We start from the raw sequence: 17,025 nt of genomic DNA, 5'->3' as shown, positions 1-17,025 counted from the left end.
CACGGTCCAGATGAAAACATCCTTCTGTGTGAAGACCTGTATGGCCCTCAGAGGGCTAAATGTAGAGTTCCAAGTGATCCACTCCTAGCTACACGCCCAAGAACAACTTGTACACCCATGGACGTCCATAACATTCCACATTCGCAATTGCCAAACAGTGGAAACAACACAAATGTCCATCAATTGACAAATGGATATACAAATTGTGAAATATCCACACAGTGGAATATTCATTGGCAACTAAACAAAGAAAAAGAAGTACCAACATATGCTATAACACGGATGAACCTTGAAAATGTTATGCTAAGTGAACAAGCCTGGCCACGAAGGACTGCAGGCTGTACAACTCCCTTTATGTGAAATGCCTACTCTGGAGTAGGCAAATCCAAAAAGACAAAAAAAGAGACCGGCCTATGGCTGAGGAAGATGAGGGGCCTTAGGGACGACAGCTAAGGGCTGAGGTTTCTTTCTGCGGTCATGAAAAAATTCTAATGAAATGCTGACTGTGGTGATGGATACACAGCTCCATGAATTTACTAAAAGCCCCTTTAGCATACACTTTAAAGGGTGAATTGTATGGGATGTGAATTACATCTCAATCAAACTATTAAGAGTCTAACGCTAGTCAAGAACCCTGATCTGCCTCTTCAGAGCACCTGATGCCACTGCTCCAGCATCAGGCAGATCAAGGGCAGCCAGAGCTCTGTCCCAGAACCATCCAGAGCTGCCCTGGAAACTTCAAGGATACAATCTGGAAGGGAGCAGTGGGACCAGAGAAGCGTGTCTCGAAATTCTTTCTTTCACGGTCTTTCTGGCTCTCGGTGAAACCCTCAAAAACCACGAAGAAATGACTTGCTACCACCCAAGGAACTGTCCAGGGTTCCTTGGCAAGGAGCATGCTTCCCCAACCAGCTGCTTTTCAGCCCTAAGGGGCCACGAACAAGGAAAAACTTCCCTCTGCCCCCACTTCCAAGAGAGGAAGATGGGTGGAAAAGTTTCCTTGGCAACCTCTAATTCACCTCCTAAGTTTCTGGTCACTCCCCTATTTTCTGAGGATATGAGCCAAAGGCAGCAGGAGCCTGACAGTCGCCAAGTCCTCAAAGTCTGGAATGAGAATTCAGTGTCGCCTTGAGGGTCTGGGTCCTTCGCTCCCTGAAGCTAACTCTGGGCGTCCGACTGCCCATCCTGAGCTCCGCCCCTCTGTCTCCAGGTTCCTCAGCCCAGGGGCTGCTCTGCGCGGCACAGCAGGCCAGCACCCTCTCCCCACTCCTCACTCCCAGGCTCAGCTGCACACTATCTTCAAGGCACAGCAACAACTGCCCTCCATACTGGAACAGAGAGGTGTGATAGAGAGTACAGGTGGAGAGACAAACTGCCAGGGTTCAGGTCCCAGATCTGCCTCTTACTCAACACATGTTAATTTTACTATCATCAACAACATCCTTAAGAGGGAGATGAGATTACTACAAAGCAGGAAGAAATCCTAAAAGATGACCAACATGGGATGATCCCATGTGTGGGCGCCAGTAGATGGTCTAGTGGCTGCCGAGGAGCTCTGTCCAGCAGGCCGAGGTTCTAGTCCAGGCTCCCCCTATTTACTAGCATTAGTTTCTTATCTGTAAAGCGGCGATGAAACCGTCCTATTTCACATTCACTAGGTGACAGAAAGCATGTACAATGCCTTCAGTTCAGTTCAGTCACTCAGTCGTGTCCGACTCTTTGTGACCCCGTGAATCGCAGCACGCCAGGCCTCCCTGTCCATCACCAACTCCTGGAGTTTACTCAAACTCATGTCCATCGAGTCGGTGATGCCATCCAACCATCTAGCCAATGCTTAATAAAGAACAACCACGATTACCATTATTTTTGGTTCTCCTGGTGGCTCAGAAGGTAAAGAATCCGCCTGCAATGAGATCTGGGTTCAATTCCTGGGTGGGAAGATCCCCTGGAGAAGGGAACAGCTGGGTGACCCACTCCAGTATTCTGGCCTGTAGAATTCCATGGACAGAGGAGCCTGGAAGGCTACAGTCCATGGGGTCACAGAGAGTCAGACATGATTGAGCGATTTTCACTTCACTTCAAATGCTACACAGCCTGTCTGCACAGCCAGAAGTCTCAAGGTCAACAAGACTTTCACATCTAAGTCAAGAAGTCCTGATCCAGCTGCAGCTCAGATGAAGGCCAAGAGATGTAGGGTCCCCCCGCTGGGGAGATGTCCCTGCTGGGGAGAGGTCCTAGCTGGGCGTCGGCCACCTTGCCTTCACAGGAGGGGACTCGCCAGGGCAGCTGCAAAGGGTTAGTTCCAAGCGAGGTCTCCAGGACAGTCAAAGAGAAGGTTCCGCCTATCTGGGTCCCAAAGAAGCAGAAAACGCTGGGGCGTGTTCTTTGATTCCCCCACTCTGCAAGTCACACACTCCCCTTTCTGACCAAACCATCCAACTCTCAGGATGCCAAGGACACAGTCCTTCTCTCACCCCTTCCGCCTCTTCCATGTTGAGACACAGTTCCCACAGCAGGGATGAGGGACAGAGTGAGGAGACGGTATGGGAGGAAGAAGAGAAAGGAGAAAGTCCTCAGTAGGAAATGTTCCTTGGACGAGGGCCCTGCCCCAGGTGGCTTCTTTGAAGGCTGAAGCAGAGGCAGGGGTGCAGCTACGACCATGGAGACAGGGCCCTTCCACGGCTCTGACTAGCCCATGTAACCTGGACACAGAGCCCACCAACAAGGTGGGAGGTTGACGACTGGCTGTCCTTCTGAGCCAACTAAACAGGATCTGGCCAGAACCACACTCTGCCCCCCACCTCCACCCTCCTTGCCCACAGAGACATGGAACACTACATCCTCCAAGCTCTGGCCAACATTACAGAATGGACAGGACCCAAAGGTCTCAGAAGTCTGTTGAAAGTAGACACCATGGCCCTCAGGCAGCTTTCAGAAAGAACAAGGGGTCACCCTGGGAGGCAGGATTTGGAACCAAATAGCAAAACACGCACGATACTTAGCACGCCTGACTGAGAAGTCGGGCCTAAGCAGCTTTGTGGTCCTCATTCGAGAAGCATGAAGATAAAGAAAAACAAAGTCTTCTATCCAGTGGGCCCGTCAACCTGGGATCTCAAAACCCGGCCTAGGCGTGTTGCCAGGTTCGCCCGGAAGACAGCCTCCACCCCGAGCGGCCCGGCGCTGACTCAGGTAGGCAGGGCCCCTTCCCTAACGCTGGAGGCTCTGGCCAACAGTTCCTCCCGAGAAAACCTCACGCTCTGGGGCCTTGCACTCAGGGCTGGCCTCGAGTGTCCCGAGGCGTCCCCAGGGCCGGGAAGGGGCCAAGCTGGGAAGGGTGACAGGCACTCCCAGGCCAGAGGCAGAGTGCGCCTGGGCCCTGCGGAGTGGAGGGGAGGTGTCCTTGGGCACTGGCCCTGGGGGGCCGCCCCCGCTCCCTCTCCCCTCACTGTGGCACTCATGCCCCCTCCCGGGGCCTCGGCCTGTCTCCTTCCGTCCCTTCAGTCTGGCCAGGCCTGCCGACTCCACCTAAGGGCAGACTGCTCTGGGGACTCGCCCCTCATTTCTGAGCCCGTGCCTCTTCCCAGGAAGCGCACGCCTTGTGCTAGTCAGTGCCTGGCTCCACTTAGCAACTCCTCAAAGACCCTGTGTTTGGGGTGGGAGGGATGAGAGAGGAGGGGGCAATTCCACAGCAAAAAAAAACCCCAGAAAACAGGGGGAAACATACCCGGCTGGAGAAAGGGACAAGGACTACCAGCAACTTCCATTCAGCAGAGCCCAGAGCAGAACCTGTCAGGCAGCGAGGGCAAAGTACAGAGGCCGGGAAGAGCCAGGCCCAGGGCGGGGGCTGCTGGCGCCGTCAGCCACCCTTACTCAGCTGAAGCAGGCGACACCTTCCACCACCTCCTCAATGAAAAAGAGCACAGCAGCCAGGCCGAGCGGCTCTGGGAACCTGGACTGTGTCGCAACCGAAACCACCACTAGCAGAGAGAGCCCGGGCTTGGCAAGGAGAGGGACGGGGACAGAGCCCCGCAGCTTCTTGCAGGCCGGGGCCTGGTGGCCAGGAACCCCAGGCAGCCCTCGGACACCACCCAGGAACCAGGTGGGAGGAAAGGGGCCGGAGGGGAACGGGAAGGAAGGGAGACAGAGAAAGAGGCGGGTTTAGATCAACTTCCTTCTCCCTCCCCCTCCCCGGAAGTGGGCTGCCCCACCCTCCCCAAGGTGCTCTGCTGGGTAACCGCTGGGAGCGGGTGAGGAGGAGGACAGGGACAGCCCAGGCTGTCGTAAAGCCATTACCGCACCTGCAGCAGGTGGGACCTGGGGAGGGGGCCTCCGTGTGAAGCAGACAGGCTGCCCCAGGGAGCGGCGGCAAACCCATCCTCAGGACCAAGGGTGGTGGCGGGGGGAGCAGTAACCAGCCATCCAACAGTGGCAGATGGACCTCCTACTTCACAGAAAGCAGCGCTCAACCTCAGAAAAATGCACACTCCACTTGTGTGGAGTGTTCTGGACATAGTATCAGGAGATTCAGGAACCCTGGGAAGCCCCTTAGGTCTATGGATTCTAGATGAAGAATCTTCGTTGCTGATAGACAATGAGACGTTTAATCCTAAATTTTGCCCAAAGGTTGGGAACAAACCAAATGTTTCTCTAACTCCTTCCAGCCCCGATTCTGGGAGACGATCTCCAGGTTCCCCCAGGACCCCCTCCCCCAGGCCTGGGCACAGCAGGGGCAGCCATTCCTCACGCCTTCCTCTGGCCAAGCACCTTCGGTCCAGGCACCTGCTGAGCCCTCCTCGCTGTGCTCTGGATTCTGGTACTGGCTTTTCCTCTGGTTGCCAGATCTACTTCACATTCATTCCACTACTCTAGGCTAGCATCTTTCCCATTAGGCAACTCTTTCTAACGCTCTCATGCCAGGAGACCATAAACTCCCCCCCGGGAAGGGCAGAGCTCCCGGGGCCCTCACAGCACCTGGCACAGACACATGGGGGACGGTGCTACTCCGCGTTCACCGTCTGTATAGCCCTGGTCAACAGACTCGACATCCCTGGTACTACCGTCTGCTGGCACGTACGTCCCGTGTTCTCCACACCATACACCTACGGGGTAGGTAGCGCCTTCATTTTACATATGAGAAATTGAAGCCAGAAGTGAAGAGACGTGCCCGAGGCCAGCCTGCCAGTGCAGAGCTGGGCCTGGGGCCAGTGCTTTCGTGCCCACTCCAGCACTCTGCCGTCCCTCATGGCTGCATTTACCAGCTTCCCTTCAGCCCTTCTTGAAGACTAACCTGCTCTTATTTCTCCCCAGAGAAGCAGAAGTCTCCGGCTCTTCATTCACAGACTAGGAGGGGAAGATGTGAAGGTTCGGGAAAGGTGCCTGGGGCAGCAGGAGCACCAGCGTCTGCTTAAGGCCAGTTTGGGGGCCGGGGGCTGTTTCACAGCACCCCTCCTCTCACGACTTCAAAGTGGGCACTCAACTCAGTGGAAGAGATCAGGCTTTATTCTGGACCCGGGGCTCAGTCAGGCCTGCCCCTCCACTCAGCCAGAGTGGGATCAAATGGCTTCATTTTCTAGGCTCCAGGATTCTGTGATGTGACACAGGGATAGTTTCCTCCACCGTATTTGTGGGAGGCAGTGAAAGTTTTGTAAACTGAGGAAGTACTGAGCACTGACCTCAAACAGAGAGGCTGGGGAGAGACAGGGTAGGACTGAGCTGACACGTCATAGGGCAAATCACTAGTTCCTTAACCCTTCCTCCTTCACGGCACCCAGGAGCCTTCTCTGCACCCTTTCATCCTGAGCAACTGTCCCTCTCAACTGCCAAGAGTCAATAAACCAGTGGAGCATGCTGGGCAGGAGAGCCCTGGGAAAGCTGACAAGCACTGATGGGTGGAGGGCCTGGTCGCAGCCCGCCGCCCCCCGACCATGAACTGTGACCCTCCCCCTGAGGAACCCCTGCAATCCCTTAACACTCTGTTGCAGAGGGGAGGTGGGCTTGTATGGAACTGCTCCCTTCTCCAAGTCAGGGTAGATGCCTCCCTGACAAAGGAGGCCAGCAGAGCCTGCGACCGAGGCCAAGCTGAAAGCAAGGTGGCTGGCTGTCCTCCGGCTGTCTGAGCTGCAAGACTCACCCCGAGGGTGGGAGACCGGCACTGCAGCCCAGGCCGTGCAGGGAGCAGCCTCCACGTGCCTCCCAGCAGCCACGGCAGAGCCAGCGCCTGCCTGCAAGTCTGGCGGGCAAGAAGTGACCACATTGAGAGCCGAGCTGAGCCACCCTCCAGCCCACACCCCTTCACGCAGAGGCCACCGTGCCGGGAGCGCCCCTCAGATCTGTCCTCTGAGTCACCTGAAATGCTGGGCTCCTCTTCAAACACGGTGGAGTCTACAGAGCAACCAGAGCTTTAGAAGCTTCCACACCACTTCAGCCCTGGGCACCCGCTCACCTGGGGCCTCGTCTCTGTCTCCATCTCCAACTACTGTGGCCTGTTCAGCACACCTTCACTGAGCGCCCACCGCTGGAGCCCGTTTATAAAGTCCAGAGAGATCTGGCTGCTGCCTCTGAGAGACTGAGAGGAGGGGGGCCGTCCACGAGACTCACGCTTTGTCTGTGGACGGCACGGCAGAGCTCTGGAGGTGCCGGGCCTGCTGGGAGCCCTGTTTGCTCCTTACCAGCTCAGACCACCAGCAAGAACACTTGGAGCCGCCAGATCTCTAGACATGAGAACTCTAGCTGCTCCCACTTCACAGGATTAGTGTGAAGAGGAAATGAGAAAATCCACGCCATTGTTGACCACGGCGGGTGCGCAGCAAGGTCTCGGCCATGTTTTCTGTGATCTCTCTTCACTTCCAGGTAGGAACTGTGGTTTCCCATCTACAGGGGTTCTCTGAGCTCTGAGAAGCGCTATAACCTCTAAGAACTTGATTACAAGTGCGGCAAAGCTGGTAATCCTTCTAGAATGAGGAAAAGTTAAATTCCTACCATGGCCAGGCTGTCAGACAAAAAGGACCCTCCTTCCCAATATAAAACCACTCCTGCCAGGAGAAGTGGGTGAATGAGAAGGCAGCCACGCCTCTGCCCTCGGAGCAGCCCAGAAGAGGAGGAAGGTGTGCCCGCTCTTCCCGTCCTTGTCAGCTCCTTAACTCCTTCCTTTCCGAAGAGGTCCAAGAGACAGCCGACATACCAGTACCACATGGTGCCAAGGGCTGGGGGAAGCTCTCACTGCCAGCCTCGCACTCCACTCGACTCCTCCCGTACCAGTGGGTTACTGTAACCATGGAGACCAGCAAGTTCCTCCATATCACAGGAGAGCCAGCCTGCCAGCAGCCCAGGGCTCCGGGGGAGGCAGAAGGCAGTCTGCAGCAGAAAGGTCTGGCTCTCTTGACCCAGGATCGTGGGGAGCTGATGGAGACTACCAGGGCAGCCGAGGTGCCTGGGCCACCCTCTAAGTTCCTTTTCTTTGCCCAGTAGTTTGTCTTGAGCACACCGTCTGACCGTAGAGGTGGTGCAGGGTGTCCCTCTGGAGTCAGACAGACCTGCGGGGGGACCCCAGCTCTACCACCCTGCTTGCTGTGTAGGGAACGGATTAGAACAGATCAGAATGGTGGTATGGAGAGCTACAGATACACATACTGAAAGGCTCCGGCTCTCATGTAACACCTTAAGTGGTCCATGTGAGTAACCCTCTTATCCCTTGTTTATCCCAAATCCCTTTATTCATATAGTTACCCAGACGCCTTCTTAGCTGAGTGGCCTCTCCCTGACTCTCACAGCACCCTGTCTGTACCCACTCAGCTCTTCTGACTTTGGGCCTCTGTGCCTTAACCCCACTCTTTGTGCTCTGCGAAGTCAGAGGTCACCCTTGTGCGCCCTGAGTGCCTAACAGGGTGCGCACCCAGCTCCCCTGCTTTATAATACTTGAGGAAAATATACAGAATGAAAGTGGTACAGCTTTGTGATCCCTAAAGTTGCTCCCCTCCTCCCTCAAGGAGATAAGCAAGGGCAGAGGAAGGAAGATCAAAGCTTCTGGCTGCAAGATCCCTCTCTCCTCTTTCAGGGCGTTTACTGCCCTTTGAAGTTGACTGGTTACTGTCCGTCCTTCTCACTAGACTACACCATACAGGGAAGGCCCTTGATCTGTCTGATTCATGGCCCACAACAATGCCTATAGCACAGAGCGGATGTATTCAGTAAGGTAATGAATGAATAAATGCGTACGAATGAATAAGTAAGAGGACATGTTGGGGCATCTTCATGACAGCTTCTGGGATCTACACCAGTAACCCATGTCAGTGTACCCTGCAGACAACATCCAAGCAGGCAATGGGCCACGAACTGGGTGCCCCAAAGATGGGTGACATCTGTGGAGGGTTAGTCCCACTAAGAAGCTTTCTCTCCGGTGGGGACAGGGCCCTTGATACGCCATCTCTCACAAAGCTCGAGGCCAGGGTGGTCATCAAGGAGAACTGGAGACAGACTCAGAATATAGGCAGAGTCGGGCACCAGCTGCCCCCAACTCCCATCCGGGGCTCCTTTCATCTCAGAGGCAGCTCTCTCTCCTTGAAATTCCTGCTGCCCCACAACCCCCAAGCCCTCCCACTTCACACAGCTCTCTCTGCCTCTCCACATTCAATCCCTCCACTGCTCTGCTGTCAAAACCACGGTGTCTTGCTGTGACAATGTAAGGCAGCTGAAGCCACGTGAAGAGCTACTGATTTGGGGAAGTGATAGAGACTTTAGGAGACATTTCCTTACTGTTTGCCACACTGAGAGCTCTGCTTCAGTATTTCCTCCTTGAACCAATGAATTGAGTCGACCCTAGAGATCACCCATACACACCTGCCTCGTTTCTTTGTAAAAATCAGCATCCCTGCCCTGACTCCCACCCCTCCTCAAAGCGCCTCCTGTCACAGAAAAGCAGAGGGACTAAAAACGGCAGCCGGGGAGCTCAGCTGACTCACCACCCAGCAGAATCATCTCCTCCCAGAGTCTCCCATCTTCTCCTGGGGTTTTTGCCAACACAAAGTAAAAGAGAAGCACGAGATCTCAAAAAAAAAAACAAAAAAACACAACTCTCTCTCAGCGTTTATGCAACAGCCTTTCTACCTGGGTGCAGATTTAACCCCATGTCTCTGCCCTTCCAATGTAGTTTTCTTCAAATGTCTTCATGAGGCTTGGAAACAGGCCTGCTGAGTTCTATCTGGTTCCAGCTCTACACTGGAAGGTGCTGAATAAGACATGTGCCTCTTCCCACTGCCTCTTCCTCTGAAAGTGGAAAAACTACTACCTGCCGACTCTTCCAGTTTCAAAGAGGGAGTTGAAGCAGGAAGAGGAAACGTCAGAAAGAAGACTGGGACTAAAGTCTGCCGCCCAGAAGTCACCGTGGCCAGAAGTTCAGAGCTCAAGTGGGACAAGAGCAGAAACCACCAAGGCCAGCACCACCTCTCTCGGCACCCGTCCCCACCTGGCCTGGCTGCACGGTGGCTGTTCACTTACGTGACCACTAAAAATCCAACTGGCTGCCCTTCCCATGGGTGACTGCCCACTGGGCTGTTCCTGCAGGCAGAGGTGTTATCTTCTTCCTTCGGCGGATCACTAAAAACCCAAGCAGGAAAGGACAAACAAGCTGAGGAATGAGGGCTGCCCCTGAACCGGTGCTAAATGACGATGGGTCAGATCAGTCAGAATGGAGAATTCAGCCTCACCTGTGCCCAGGACAACTGCAGGAGCCGAGCACAGCTCTCCAGAAAACTTTCTGGGTAGGAAGTGGTATGTGCATGTTTATCTTTGGCGTTTGGCATCTAGAAAGACAACTTACTTTTGTGATAGATAGCGCTATGTCTACAAGTAATGAAAATGCTCCCACAAGGCACACGCGAATCTGTTGAAGCATATTAGTCAAGAAACCCCAAACTTACCCGAAGTTCCATTCTGAGGAGGAACTTTTTCCCATAGGAACATGTTACACATTACGCTCGTATTCTCAGGCCAGCCCATCCTGTCAGGGCCCGCCACTGTCTCTGAAGTACTGTATTAACCATACTTAACACGTAAATAAACCTGGTGGCTCAGATGGTAAAGAATCCACCTGCAATGCAGACCTGGGTTCAATCCTGGGTTGGGAAGATCTTCTGAAGAGAATTCATACCCACTCCAGTATTTATGCCTGGAGAATTCCATGGATAGAGACTGGTGGGCTACAGTCCATGGCGTCGCCAAGAGCCGGACATGAGTGAGCGACTGACACAACACTTGAACCAGTCCTGAATAGCAAAGTGAACTCAGTGTTCCAACATGGGGCCCAGGGACATACCTGTGCTCCCCAAGGACCATGGGCAGTAGAGACTGGGGTTTCTTAACCTTCAAACTCTAGGCGAGGGCTTGACATAAGAGGACCTGAACATCTAGGGAGGCTGGGCAGGAGGGCGGGTCTAAGGAAACAGAAACCCAGGTGGAGATGAAGACCAAGGCTGGAGGAAGGAATTCTGAATGGGTACTGCCTTAGGAGAGAAGGCCTAACGAAGGAAGACCAAGCAGAACTTCCAGAGAGGGCGGGCACAGGGGAGCCTGGGACAGTCCCTGACACAGCAGGGGCAAACACTTTTCAGAACTGTCTTCCCTGCTTGGTAACTGAAGTCACAGACACACCTCCTTTCTGCCTCACTGGGCCCATCGCTACCACTGCAGTCTTCGACCAAGGCCAAGGGCAGAGGCTGCTGAATCCTGCAACATGGCATGGCCAAGGCGTGGGCTGGTGCCTTGGTTAGCATGTTGGATAAACAGAGGAGGGCTCATTTGTCAGAAGCTGGGTGGAGAAGGCTGGAAAGCACGAGTTTCTCACTGGGACTGAGAACATGACAGCTGCTGACACCGGGCCTAAGTTTGCCTGTGAAGCCAAACCCTGTTTGTTTTCTGGCGGCAACAACGGTTCTACTCCAGGGCGCTCGAGCTACCTGTGTGCGTGGCCAAGGAGCAGAGAGTATGGTAAATGAGATGACAGTCATTTTCCATTGTAAGAGCTTTCTTAAAAAAGCACTTTAATAGTTAATTCATCTTTTCAGAGGCAGAATCCAAGAAAGAGACTCTATACTGGTTCTAAGAGAAAGGAGTAGTCCAGAAAAGGCCAGTTTAGCCCTGGCCCAGGTGGCAGGGAGACGTGGGTTCAGAGGACACTGCTGGAGGTGCTGCGCTTTCCAATGTCTGTGGTGTGGAGCTGGGAGCAGGGTTCTCTGGTGCAGGTGAACTCCTGTGCTGGTGGAAGCCCTCAGGAGCAAGAACCATCAACTGCCAGGTGGTGTTGGGAGGAAGGGGGCCACTTCAGGGCGTTGTGAGATGCACTATTTATTACACAGACTGCAGACAAGAGAATGCTGGCTGTTCGGAAGGAGGCAAGCAGCCAAGTTTCTAGCTTTCCACCTCCAAATTCACTAAGAGAGGGCAGGGAAGAAAGGATGGCTGCAAAAGGGATACATATCCTCCCCCAACAAATCCTGAAGGGCAGCTCTAACTGCCAATCAGCATGCTGGCTTAAATAAAAACCTGAAGACTGAGTGCAACCCGCCCCTCTTCACCCCCTTGCAGGGGTACCTCCGGTTAGAAAAAACATGCCTGGTTGCAGGAGGCCATTGCTCCCCAGTCTGTTGTTCTGTCTGGTCCACGCCACCCCCAGGACAAGGACAAAGAACCCACAGGAATAAAGGGGCTTCCACCAAGAGAAGACGAAGGGCTAAAGTCAGAATCATCCAACACCATCCAAAACACTTAGAACAATTCCTGGCATATACTAAATGCTCGTGACATGCTAGCTATTATTACTGTAATTCCACATGCTTTCCTAACTTAGTCTGCAGGTTGCCAGAAAAAGACATGGCTTTTGGCTTTAACTTTTTACCCAATGCTTACCACAAATTCTCTATTTTCCAAAAAAAAAAAAAAGAGAGAGAGAGAGAGACGGATCTTTTAAACTGGCCTAGGAGAGCACTGGAGTCAAAGACCCAAGTTCTGGTCATCTGTTTGCACAGCTCGGACTTGGACGTGGCTTTCTGGCAGAGCCAGAAAGGGCTCCAAGTAGCTCAACTGTTTTATCCCTTCCATAAAAGGCCACTCCACTTGCCCCGATCAAAAGCACTTGAAACACACACACATCCAACCCTAGGAAAACCCAGAGTGTACACCACAGCTTTGAAATACACAATGTCAACAATCTTGCCAAGATTTTCTAGGTATATGGAACTGGAAATGTTACAAATTAACAGTCACAATGGGAAATGTGACTAGTATTTAACAAGCGCACACACACACTCACACAGTGTGGCTAGAGCCCCTGACTGTTGCGGACCGAGAGCCCCGCCTCTTCCGTGGTGAAACACGGAAACTCAGAGCAGCGGCCCTGGGGGTGAACGTGGGGGTGAAAACCTAGCCACACACCCAGCTCCTGAGCGGCGCTGGTCTGTGGCAGTCAGGCTCCCACCACCAGCTGTGCTTCACACAACAGAACGGGAGCACTGTTTGGGAAGATGGGATTCTCAGTGGTGGGTTCTGTATCTTACGAGCTGGCATGTGTCTGCCTCAGGGGCAGTTTCCTGACGCAGCTGCATGTCCTGGGCCCCTGCAGACATGATCTGAGAAACAGGGGAAAGAGAAATGAGATACCAGAAGTAGGAATCCGGGGATGAGAAAGGCAAGACAGAATGAAACGGTCTGGCTATGCTTTTTGCATTCCTGTGCCACGAGAGCTGACTTCTCCTACCTGGTCCTAAGGAATCACAGGCACTCCTGCTCCCCGTTCCTGGAGGACCCAGGCTTCCTCCTGGCATCTCCACCTCTTGACCCTGACAGCTCTACCACGTCAAGTGACTGCGGTATCCAAAGCTGATGCCGGCTACCCCATGAAGAGATAACCAAGGTCATGTGAGCTGGCCTGACACCTTCCGCTGCACTTGTTTATGGGCAAGAGGATTAAAATGACCTGTCGGGGAGGAAAGGGGGCAAACCCTGTACACAGGGCAAGCACTAGGAACACAGCATAGGGGCCTCCCGCCAAGAAATCTTTTGCTCAAATAAAAAGCATAAATCTCTCACCAAACACCAAACCGGCTCACTATGCCAAATACCACTTATGATCCAGTGACCTTGAGGCATTGCTCCATTTTCCCCAAGTTCTTTGTATAAAAGGTTTGGCTTTCTGGACCGCAGGGCAGTCAGGGAGATTAGAGGGATGAGCAACAGAAGACCCCATTAAAAGCCCCAAATTAATGTCCAAGCAAAGGCTTTCTGTCTCACCAAGATATATGTAGCGTGGGGCTTAAGAAAGGGGTTTCCAGGGTACTTCTGCATCAAGAAAGCACTCAGTTCTCAGACGCCTAAACGCCCAATCAGAAGTCAAACTACCAACACAGAACTTCCTATGACCGAATCAAAGCTGGAACTGGGAGACCAATTAGGTATAACTAACTCCAGGGCAGAGGGGCTCAGGCGGCAGGGTGTCAGGGCTGACCTCTCTGACCAGGGGGTTACCTTCACAACGACATCACTAGCCACCAGACACGGGAAGGGACGGCGTCAGCCCCTGCGCCTGTGGCCCCGCAGCTCCCGGCCGTCCGGGCTCTCCACAGGGTTACTGCAGAAACTGGCCCCTGGCTGGTGCTTGCCTACGAAGCTGCTTGTCACAGCCCCGAAATAACCAATCTTCCCCTCTTAGCAGGCCTGGGCGGCTACCATCTGCTCTCTGCCTTAGGCACTCAGGCCTCAGCAGCAAGAGGATGTTCTCCATTTGGGTGCTCCCCTGGCTGTCCGAAGAGGTCGGCAGAAGTGAGCTAGGGTGGCACCCTTCTCTAGCCAGCCAGAGAGGGACACAAAACACCTGCTGGCAACCTGGGCTCCCTCCCCCACCTCCTCTTTCTAGCAAAATAGCAGTGACTCCTTCACTAACCTTCCACCCATGGTCTCACCCTATGAGAAGTGAAGGTAGTAAGTCCAGATTAGGAGCCAAAGAACATGGCTAAGGGAAGGGATATTGCGCTGCAAGGGATTCCAAGAATAAACTCTCCAAACCACCCACCTAGCTCTTCTGGAGAGCAGGGGTATGTAGAAGCATTTTCCACTTCCCCACGCACGAGAAAGGGTGGCGGCCTTGGCAGACACACACCTGGTTGGGTCATCATCTCCCCGAAGGAGCCCTGGTCTCCCTAACACCAGAATGAGTCCACACCTGCCACCAAGGGCCAGTCTGAGACGGTGACGTGCCCCAGAGCTCACACACTCACGCGTCCATTAATCTTCCTCCAGATTGCTGCCGTCACGCCATGCAGTGCGGTGAGGCGGGCTGAGCCCTGCTCTGCGCCCCCGAGCCGGTCACTCCAGTCTGCCTGGTGTGTGGTGGGGAGGAGCAGGGGGAGGAGGAGGAAGGGAGATTATGAGTCTCTGTTTTCAAGCCCAGCCCCTAAAACCGGGGAGGGAAGCAGCTGGGCTCCCGCTGCTGGAGCGCTCCAATCTCTGGGCACTATGGGGCCAGCCAGCTGCATAAGAGAACTCTGGGGAGCGAACACATCCAACACGCTGGGAAGAGGAGAGGAGACCAACCCGGGGAGAAGTGGGCTGGTCTCCTGCCAGGAACTCTGAATGGTACTCCTATCAGAACTAGAACATAACAGGAGGTAGGCAGGTTTATGGTCTCTGGGGAAAGGCAGGAGGGGAAACAGTAAAAGCCGGACTAGCATGGGAACGAAACTTGCTCCCTGGTAGGAGAGCAGACAGCTCAGCTGCCTGCAAGGCCACGGCCACGGCTACCATGCCGGCAAGTGAAACGCTGCCCAGATACACCTTTTGGAGGCAGACGGTGTCCACGTTAACCTTAGGCCGGCTTTCACACACTTTGCCGGCTGTGCCCTGAACTCTAGTTTGCAGCACAGTCATCTTCACGACCCTGAAAGTTAAGGCCCACCACAGAAGTGCCTGTGCCCGACTGTCAAGGACAGGAGGGAGCGGGGCTTCTCACGGACCGGGCTGGAGGGGGGAGAGCCTCCGCCACAGAGGACGGCCCCTCTCACGGACAGGAAATGCTCCTGTGGCGGGAGCAGCGCCCAAGGCTGCCACACAGGGGCGACAGAAACACCTGTCAGGAGTGGCAGGAGAAATGGCCGCCAGGTACTTCCTCTTTCTCATCAGCCACTACCCTCGGCCACCACAGGTTGCCTCTGAAAAGCCTGCAGAACCCACCACCCCACCCGGTGGCAGCGATGACCCGTGAGTCACTACCCCCCGCCCCAGAAGAGGGAAATGGGGCCTGACCCCTGAGCCCGAAGAAACCCCCCAGTGTCCTGAGCCAGCCCGGCCCCAAAGCTGAAACCAGTCCCACCTGCCAGGACTGAAACCTTGGACGGCCTACCCCCCACCCACACCTGCGTGTAGAAAAACCAGTCCCTCTTCAACTCTGCAAGCGGGGGGACACCAACAGTCATCGCTGCAGGACACCCAGCACTGGGAACTTCATTATGCGGCTTCCTAGTCACAGCTCCGCTTACACATACACAGATGTATGTACACACGCGTGTGGTAAGTGCATATGTAGGTAACACTGGTCTTCAGATCCACAGTTTCCGGGTTTTCCCTGCATCGGGCTGGCTCCCTTTCCCTGCCCTTGTCCCTTCCTGGAGTCTCACTCTGGGCTCCTCCTGCCTCCTCCTGTCCTCCCAGACCTCCAGCCTTTGCCGCCACCTCCTACTGCCTGGAACACTGCCTGTATCCTCCACTCCCATTCTCCTTCCTGGTCAGCCTCAGCTCAGACATCGCACCCCCCGGGAGGTTTTCCCTGCCCTCACAGGGTCCTGACCCGTCACTGCAGGCGTCCTGAGGACAGCAGCCTTCCGGCACCAGGACCTGGCTCCTGAGGAACTCTAGGTGGCTGTCTTGTTCACCACTGTGCAAGACTGCTGCTGCTGCTGCTAAGTCACCTCAGTCATGTCCAACTCTGTGCGACCCCATTGACGGCAGCCCACCAGGCTCCCCCGTCCCTGGGATTCTCCAGGCAAGAACACTGGAGTGGGTTGCCATTTCCTTCTCCAATGCATGAAAGTGAAAAGTGAAAGTGAAGTCGCTCAGTCGTGCCCGACTCTTCGCGACCCCATGGACTGCAGCCTACCAGGCTCCTCCATCCATGGGATTTTCCAGGCAAGAGTTCTGGGGTGGGTGCCACTGCCTTCTCCGGGGCAAGGCTAGGCGCGGCCTAAGGGAAGTTCCCGGGCTGCAGTCAGCCCTGTGTCCTCAATACCCAGCACCTCACATGATTTCAAGAAACACTTTTCTAACTCATGAGAGAAAGCCAGGGTCAGGGTCTTCCTGCCTTTTTCAGAGTGACTCTTTACCCAACAGCTCTTAGTACATCTCTGCTCCACGTGACTTCTTCAACCTAGGCCAGGGCTAGAGAGCTGGCGCCCGTGGCTTTCAATCCATTCTCCAGGGCCTTCTGGTGCCTCTACAGACGCAGTCTCTGGCAGGATTTCAGAGCTCGTGGCCAGTGTGTGGAGCTGAGGCCGACTGCCCTTCCACCTGTCCTTTCCCGACCTCCCCTCTGCTCTGAGGGCTGCGGGGAGCCCCTGCACAGGCCTGCTGAGCAAGAGGACGGCTTCTGCAGTGAAGCAATGGAGGTACAGCTCCAAGTCCCCAGCAGAGAGCGAGTCTAGATCCAGCACCACCCAAACAGGTTGTATCGCTTGAGCCAGTTGTTCACCCTCCTGGGACCTGTTGCCCCACTTGCACGAGGGGCTGGCGGTGAGCTCGGAGGGTCTGTCCTCGGTGGATGTGAGGGCTCTCAGTGTCTCTGTGCTCACAAGCCTTCCAGCAGGAAGTGGGCACGGCCTGCACGTTCCGAAGACCACATCCTGACCCTGTCTTACATTGCGTCAATCTGCCTAAAAGTCTGGCTCCATAACTAACCCTCACCTAACATGTCTAGGACACGAGGCTCACATATTGGAAAACCTCTTCCTCCTAGGGCTGTGAAAATTCAAGTTAAGCTAGGTGACAACTCTG

The 17,025-nt window shown here is 54.5% G+C and overlaps 1 protein-coding gene across 13 annotated transcripts in view; it reads right to left on the bottom strand.

Moving 5' to 3' along the window:
* MARK2 (microtubule affinity regulating kinase 2) overlaps positions 1 to 17,025 on the bottom strand; it is a 55,055-nt gene that overhangs the window by 16,312 nt on the left and 21,718 nt on the right. The window contains exon 1 of one of the 13 annotated variants that reach the window (XM_043451220.1): positions 14,262 to 14,428. The exons of 11 other annotated variants lie outside the window; for them this stretch is intronic. The gene's annotated coding sequence lies outside the window, so the exon portion shown is untranslated. Of the gene's footprint in view, positions 1 to 3,724; positions 4,013 to 14,261; positions 14,429 to 17,025 lie in introns of those variants that run through there. One more of the 13 variants, XM_043451219.1, reaches the window with a different exon arrangement.

This window comes from Cervus canadensis, chromosome 29, assembly GCF_019320065.1.
Source record: "Cervus canadensis isolate Bull #8, Minnesota chromosome 29, ASM1932006v1, whole genome shotgun sequence".
Lineage (NCBI taxonomy): Eukaryota > Metazoa > Chordata > Mammalia > Artiodactyla > Cervidae > Cervus > Cervus canadensis.
The sequence above is the reverse complement of the archived record's forward strand: the minus strand, read 5'-3'. Positions and strand labels throughout refer to the sequence as shown.